The 7130-nt window shown below is 40.0% G+C and overlaps 1 pseudogene; it reads right to left on the bottom strand.

Annotated features, from left to right (window-relative positions):
* Positions 1-418: 418 nt before the first annotated feature.
* Positions 419-6838, bottom strand: LOC149252704 (peroxidase 27-like; annotated as a pseudogene).
* Positions 6839-7130: the final 292 nt, after the last annotated feature.

Here is a 7130-nt window from a genome sequence, read left to right as displayed (position 1 = left end):
CATGGTGTGATTTAGGAGCGTAGTTTTTATTTTGAAAATTAAATTTCAATATCACGTGTTACAATGGAAAAAAAGGAATTAATATATATATAATTTTGTAAATTTACTTCTTAGAATATTACATGTCAGGTGCAAGAAAGTAGTAGTAGTTAAAGAATACATTAATAAATTATTAATTGTGATAAACAACCCAGATTAGTTTGCATTGACTTGACTAGTGATGTAAGGAGGAAATAGATAATACAAATTTATTGCTTCAAGTTTCAACAAAGCAGCGATTAAATTTGAGAAGCACCTTACACCTGAGCCTGAAACGTTCAGATTATTACTCAAAGAGAGTAACAAATGCAGGGGTTGGGCTTATTATTCTCACATCATGACGAACATCAATGCAAAGAGAATGAAGGTCAAGGCCAAGTTAGTTTATAAAAGCGCAGTGTCTTCGGATTTGCCCTGCAGTGCCCGTTAGCACACCGATTGTGCCCATCTTTTCCACCGACGTTGCAAAATCTGAGAAGAACGACGGGCCCTGCAATTCCGTGTTGACATATGCTTTTGCCTCGCTGTTTGTTAGCAGCGCAGCATCGGACTGAAAGAGACCTCTATTCTTCTTTACATTCATGTAATAATGTGTGTCAAGTGTTCGAAAGCTTCCTGGATCCATCTCTACTATGGTCTTACTGTCTCCAGGCTTGCATTTTATCTTCAGTTGAGCAACGTAATATTTGTCCAGGGATGGATCTGTATCCCCTTTTCCTGTGAAATTGTAAAGCCTGCTGCTAAAGGAGCTGCAGTGGGACGTCCCTATTGTGTGGGCGCCTGTTGTTATACATAAGTCATGAGATTACGATGCCATATTTTTAATAAGTGAGTCCCAAAATAACAAATGAGAAGAGAATGCTGAATTAATTACCTGATAACACAACAAGGTCCTTAACATCAAGACCATTGCTGGCAAATATTGATGTGAGTTGTTTGAAATTCGCGAATGGTGGAGGAAGTTTAGTGCGAGCTTCATTCTGGATAGACACCACTCCATCTCTGCGTCCCGTTGGAACGTTCCAGAATGGTCCACCCAACTGTTATTTGCACGAATTAAATATCATCTTAGAGACTGACGAGCAAAACTGATGATTGAACAGGAAAGGAAACGTAAAGCATGCGTTATGACTGAACATGAGTGTTACCATATGGACGGCATCTCGTGCGACGAGTGCAAGAATATCAGCGCATGACACCACTCCCGGGCATAACCTCTCCACTGCAGCTTTGGCTGCGTCAATGACTTGGAATGACTTGGAATCTTCTCAGACTCACATTCGGAATCGCATCCTTTTCCGCTTTCGTTGAATTTGTTGAATTCAAGAGCACCGATCCATCGCAACCCTTCAGGCAGTTGAACATATCAATTTATTGATCCAAAAAATGATTTAAATACTATTCTTGTTCAATGCACCATTATTGGTAATTAAATATATGTTGGAATATTAATTCCAACTGCCGTGCAGCAGCAGCGAGCCGCAATAGAGGACTTATGAAAGAGTCGGCTTATTCACGTCACCGCCATAAGTGTCCTTTCACCCTTTGCCTGTTTGTGTTCCCAAAGGAGGAAGAAGATCAGATCTGGGCTCTGCGTCATAACTGCTCACCAAACAGCATTAAAGAGGAAGCATGGCTGAGAAGGAAAGTACCAGCCTCGAGCCAGCCGCAGCATTTATTAGTCTTGGGTTTCCGCATAACCGACTCAAGCAGCACAGTAGAATGTCAAAAGATCAGATCTGTTCATTATGAGCGACAGATTGCAACAGAGTCTCTGTCAGCAAGTTGAGGCGGTTGATGGATAAGTTATGACCGCCTCCTGCACTATATATATGTGTAGAGCCACAGCAGTGTTATTAACTCCGTAATGTAGCGCAGCAGCGCTCAAATGTAATTTCTGTGTTTTTAAGAAAGAATGTGCAGCAGCATGAGCTCACATGAATGAAGCCCTTTTTGCACAGCAGTGCAGGGATTGAAAAGCGTTAGAAGCAGCAGCAGCGGCTGAAGAATCACACAGAGCAGAAGAAAGCACGCAACAGCGTGAAGAGGAAGAAGAATAATTTCAAAACAGTGAAATGCACAGCAGTGCAGAAATTTGAATGTAATTTGTTTTTATGTTCATCTGTGTGGAACAGAATCGTTCCTTAGTGAATTTCTAAAGTAGATGTTCAGCAATAGAAGTTTTGAAATTCCCTCTGTATGAGGAAGACAAATCTGTAACAGTTAGTTTATTTTGATAAATACAAGTTAAATTTTTCATGTTGCTGTTACACCGTCACCGTTGCTGAAACACCTCGTAACTCAAAAATTACTTGACGTCAAAAGTTTACATTGCTGAAACACGACGATCAGTGTTGCTGAAACACCTGTTTCAGCAACTGAAAAAAAAACTGTGTTGCTGAAACACCGTTTCCAGCAAGCGAATTTTTCTGTTTTTCTGTGTAAAAACAGAGTGCGATTTTTGTCTGTCTGTTATGGAATTTATCAGAAAATTCCAACATGGTATCAGAGCTAGTCCAGGCTCTTTGAAGTGTCAAAGAAGCTGAAGGAAGATTTCTTGCAGCAGCAACTTCTCCAGCAGTGTGAAGACTCAGCTAAGAAAGGATCCAGGTATTTCTCAGATTAATTTTCTGTGTTGCTGTTGAAGAAACAGTCAGTGATTTTAAAAACACAGTCAGAGATTTTAAAGCCTAGATAAGAATGGCAAGGTCAAAGAAGAAAGCCTCCAGGGCTGTTAAAAACGTGTCTCCCCCTTCTACTAAACTAGAAGACAATCCATTAGAATACATTCTATTTGAAGTTCCAAAGTTTGATGGAAACTTTGATGTATGGGAAATAAAGATGAGGGCTTTCCTAATGTTTGAAGGGATTGAAGTCTGGGAGTCAGTGATTGATGACAACAAGATGGATAAAGAATCCATGGAGTATGATGCACAAGCAGCAAAGACTATCTTGGATGGTCTCCCTGATTCAGTGAAGAAGAATCTTGGAAAATATACATCAGCAAAGGATATATGGGACAGACTGCATGACCTTCATGCAAAGGGAGCACTGACCATGACAATGAGTCAAGAAGAACCCATCATAGAAGCTGAGAATGAAAAGCTTGACCTCATCAAGCTTCAAGTAAAAGAAAGGGATGAAGAGCTTGCCAAGCTTAAGAAGGAACTTGATGAAAGCAAGAGGAAACATCATGAAGAAGTCATATCCATGACAAATCAGCTGAATGAAGCAAGGAAGCAGGCAAAAGGAGCTGAAAAGAAAATGGAGAGCAGTCAAGCAGAAATCTCCAAAATGAAGTCTGATATTATCTCCTTTAAAATAGTAGCAGCTGAAGCTACTCGTAGCAAGGAAGATATTGAGGGACAGCTAGCAAAGAAAAATAATGAATGTGAAAAGTTAGAAGAAGAGATTGTCCTCCTCAGGAAGAAGGTTGAAGGGATGAACAAGATCATGAAGAGCTCTCAAGCCTTGGATGATATGCTCAGCTATCACAGATCTCCATATGATAAATCAGGACTTGGGTATGTAGGTGAACCCTCAAACAAGTATGAGGATGCCTTAAGCAAAGGAGATGTGAAGAAGCCAGAAAGAGATGGTGATGCTCCTAGTTCCAGCAAAGGCAAGGAGAAAAATGAAGGCAGCAATAGAAGAAATCCTGCTCCAAGCATAAAACCAGCTCCAAGAAGAAATGTAGCTGATGTCAAAGAGGCAAAAGGCAATGGTTATCATCAAAGGATCTCAAGGCAGCAAGGCTTCAGAAGTACATCAAGGAAACCTCCATCTCCCAGGTACCAAAGTTCATTTTTTGGTTATTGTTATGCTTGTTCAAACTTTGGTCATATGGCAAAACACTGTAGAGCATTTCATGGAGATAGATGTTGTAGTCCCCGACAATCTCCAAGAAATAATTTCACAAGAAGAAATCATGAATTCTTATTCATGAATAAAGTTGAATGCTTCAAGTGTCATAACATTGGGCATATGGCACGTGACTGTAACTTGACATGGGCTCCTATGCAAGCTAGACCCATGCAAAAGAAGAAAGTTACACAAGTATGGAGAAGGAAGGAAAGGCAATCTGAAAACCCCTTGAACTCCCCAGTGGATCTAAATTTGTTTTGAGAAGAGTCTGCTAAAAGAAGACAAGCACACATTAAAGGGGAGCTTGTAATTTTTGTTTGCTGAATTGTATTAACAGTGATTTGTTGATGGAGGATGTATTGCAGCGTAGCAGTTGCAAATGAAATTTTTGTTAATCCCTCTAAAAGGTAATATGCAGCAGTGATGAAATCAGCAATGTTTTTGCTTTGTGTTTATGCAATATGCACAGAAATGCATAAACAAGAAAAGATGGCAGCGCTGAAATGTAAAGAGCAGCAGCGAGATAAGAAAAATATGCAAAGCAAGAAGACCCTCACAGCAGTGGGAAGACAGAACATAAAACAACAGTTTGGAAATTTTTGTTATGGAGCACATGCATTGAAATGCATAGCAATGGAAGGTAGTTTCCTTCTATGTAATGTGAGAGAACATGCTCACAGCAGAGTGAGTACAATACACAGCAGTAAAAAATGTAATGTTTTTTTTCTTCATATGCAATGCAGCATGCAAAGAAATGCATAAAGAAAAACAGGCACAGCAGATTTTTAATGAACATGGGTGAATGATAATGTGTGACAGCAGAGAAATGAAAGGAACTGCACAGTAGTGCATTATAAAAATAAAAAAATGAAGATGAAGATTGTGTGAAGCAAGGGTGTAAAAAGAAAAGGCAACACCCCGTGTTAATTTTTTTTTGTTGTGTGGAGAATGCAGCGCAAAACACGGTGATGGCAAGAAGGAGAAGCACAGTAGTGCGAAGAAAATGAAACCAGAACTAAGAGAGAATGAAGAAATGTGTTTTTACACAGCAATGCAAATAACAAAATGCAGCAGCATGAAATTTTTTGTTGTTGAATGTGAAAGGAATGCGCAGCAGCGCAAGAGCAATTTGAGAAGTTATTTTATGCACAACAGTGCAGTGATAGAGAGAGTGCTGAAACAACAGTGCTGAAACAACAATGCTGAGACAGAGTGCTGAAACAGCAGTGCTGAGATAGAATTGCTGAGATAAAGTTTTGTAATGGAATATGCAGCAGCATAAATATATTGAAAGTTTTACACAACAGCAGTGTAAAATATCAGGCAGACACAGTAGTGTCAATTTGGACAGATTGAAGTGCCTCTGAAGCAGGCATGTTGAAATCCCTCTATCAAGAGGATGATGCTTTTTAGCACATTGTTATGGTGAATCCCTCTGTTATGAGGAAGGTGCTCTTAAGCACAGTCTCAGGTAAATCCCTCTATTAAGAGGAAGACAATTTTAATTGGTTGTGGAACTGCATCAGAAGCAGTTGGTGAATTCCTCTATGAGAGGAAATGTTTGGGTACGACAGAATGCCGAGCAGTTGAAATTAAGGGGGAGTGTTGGAATATTAATTCCAACTGCCGTGCAGCAGCAGCGAGCCGCAATAGAGGACTTATGAAAGAGTCGGCTTATTCACGTCACCGCCATAAGTGTCCTTTCACCCTTTGCCTGTTTGTGTTCCCAAAGGAGGAAGAAGATCAGATCTGGGCTCTGCGTCATAACTGCTCACCAAACAACATTAAAGAGGAAGCATGGCTGAGAAGGAAAGTACCAGCCTCGAGCCAGCCGCAGCATTTATTAGTCTTGGGTTTCCACATAACCGACTCAAGCAGCACAGTAGAATGTCAAAAGATCAGATCTGTTCATTATGAGCGGCAGATTGCAACAGAGTCTCTGTCAGCAAGTTGAGGCGGTTGATGGATAAGTTATGACCGCCTCCTGCACTATATATATGTGTAGAGCCACAGCAGTGTTATTAACTCCGTAATGTAGCGCAGCAGCGCTCAAATGTAATTTCTGTGTTTTTAAGAAAGAATGTGCAGCAGCATGATCTCACATGAATGAAGCCCTTTTTGCACAGCAATGCAGGGATTGAAAAGCGTTAGAAGCAGCAGCAGCAGCTGAAGAATCACACAGAGCAGAAGAAAGCACGCAACAGCGTGAAGAGGAAGAAGAATAATTTCAGAACAGTGAAATGCACAGCAGTGCAGAAATTTGAATGTAATTTGTTTTTATGTTCATCTGTGTGGAACAGAATCGTTCCTTAGTGAATTTCTGAAGTAGATGTTCAGCAATAGAAATTTTGAAATTCCCTCTGTATGAGGAAGACAAATCTGTAACAGTTAGTTTATTTTGATAAATACAAGTTAAATTTTTCCTGTTGCTGTTACACCGTCACCGTTGCTGAAACACCTCGTAACTCAAAAATTACTTGACGTCAAAAGTTTACGTTGCTGAAACACGACGATCAGCGTTGCTGAAACACCTGTTTCAGCAACTGAAAAAAAAACTGTGTTGCTGAAACACCGTTTCCAGCAAGCGAATTTTTCTGTTTTTCTGTGTAAAAACAGAGTGCGATTTTTGTCTGTCTGTTATGGAATTTATCAGAAAATTCCAACAATATACAGGACGTCAATAACGCAGGTGAAAACTTAAAATACTTACTCTGACGAAGCAGTCATGAAAGTGCATTCTGAGAAGAGGAGCTGCCAGAGTTGGGGCTTTGGAGATATACTGTCCAACAACATTTTCTACTGTCTTATAAACTGCGGGGCAAATCTTGTCATAGAAGTTCAGTGAGAGTCCTCCACCTGCATCCGAAGATACACAGGCAAATACAGGAAAACATGCAAGTGAAGTAATCAGAATTCTAACTGTAGCTGTCTTCATGACATTCCCAAACGAGGAAGGATTTGCAAAATGGAATTCGATTATTCGTATGACATACCCTTTAGAGCGAAGCTATTTATAGAATGCGTACTTGAGCGGAGACTTGCATGTTGATTTAATCAACGCAGACAAAAGCCCGATAAGATAACTTATAATTGGGGTTGGTGGATATGAGCTGGTATTGTTGAGAACCATTTCGCAAGCCACACTGCAAATTAATTGTTTATAGATATTCTAATTGACAAATTCAGAAGCCTCGCATTCATTATATGGGATTTTATCTTCTCGATGA

This window comes from Pinus tabuliformis, chromosome 7 (assembly GCF_031772625.1).
Source record: "Pinus tabuliformis cultivar Carrire ecotype Pingquan chromosome 7, CPIR1, whole genome shotgun sequence".
Lineage (NCBI taxonomy): Eukaryota > Viridiplantae > Streptophyta > Pinopsida > Pinales > Pinaceae > Pinus > Pinus tabuliformis.
This window is presented reverse-complemented; position numbering and strand designations above follow the sequence as displayed.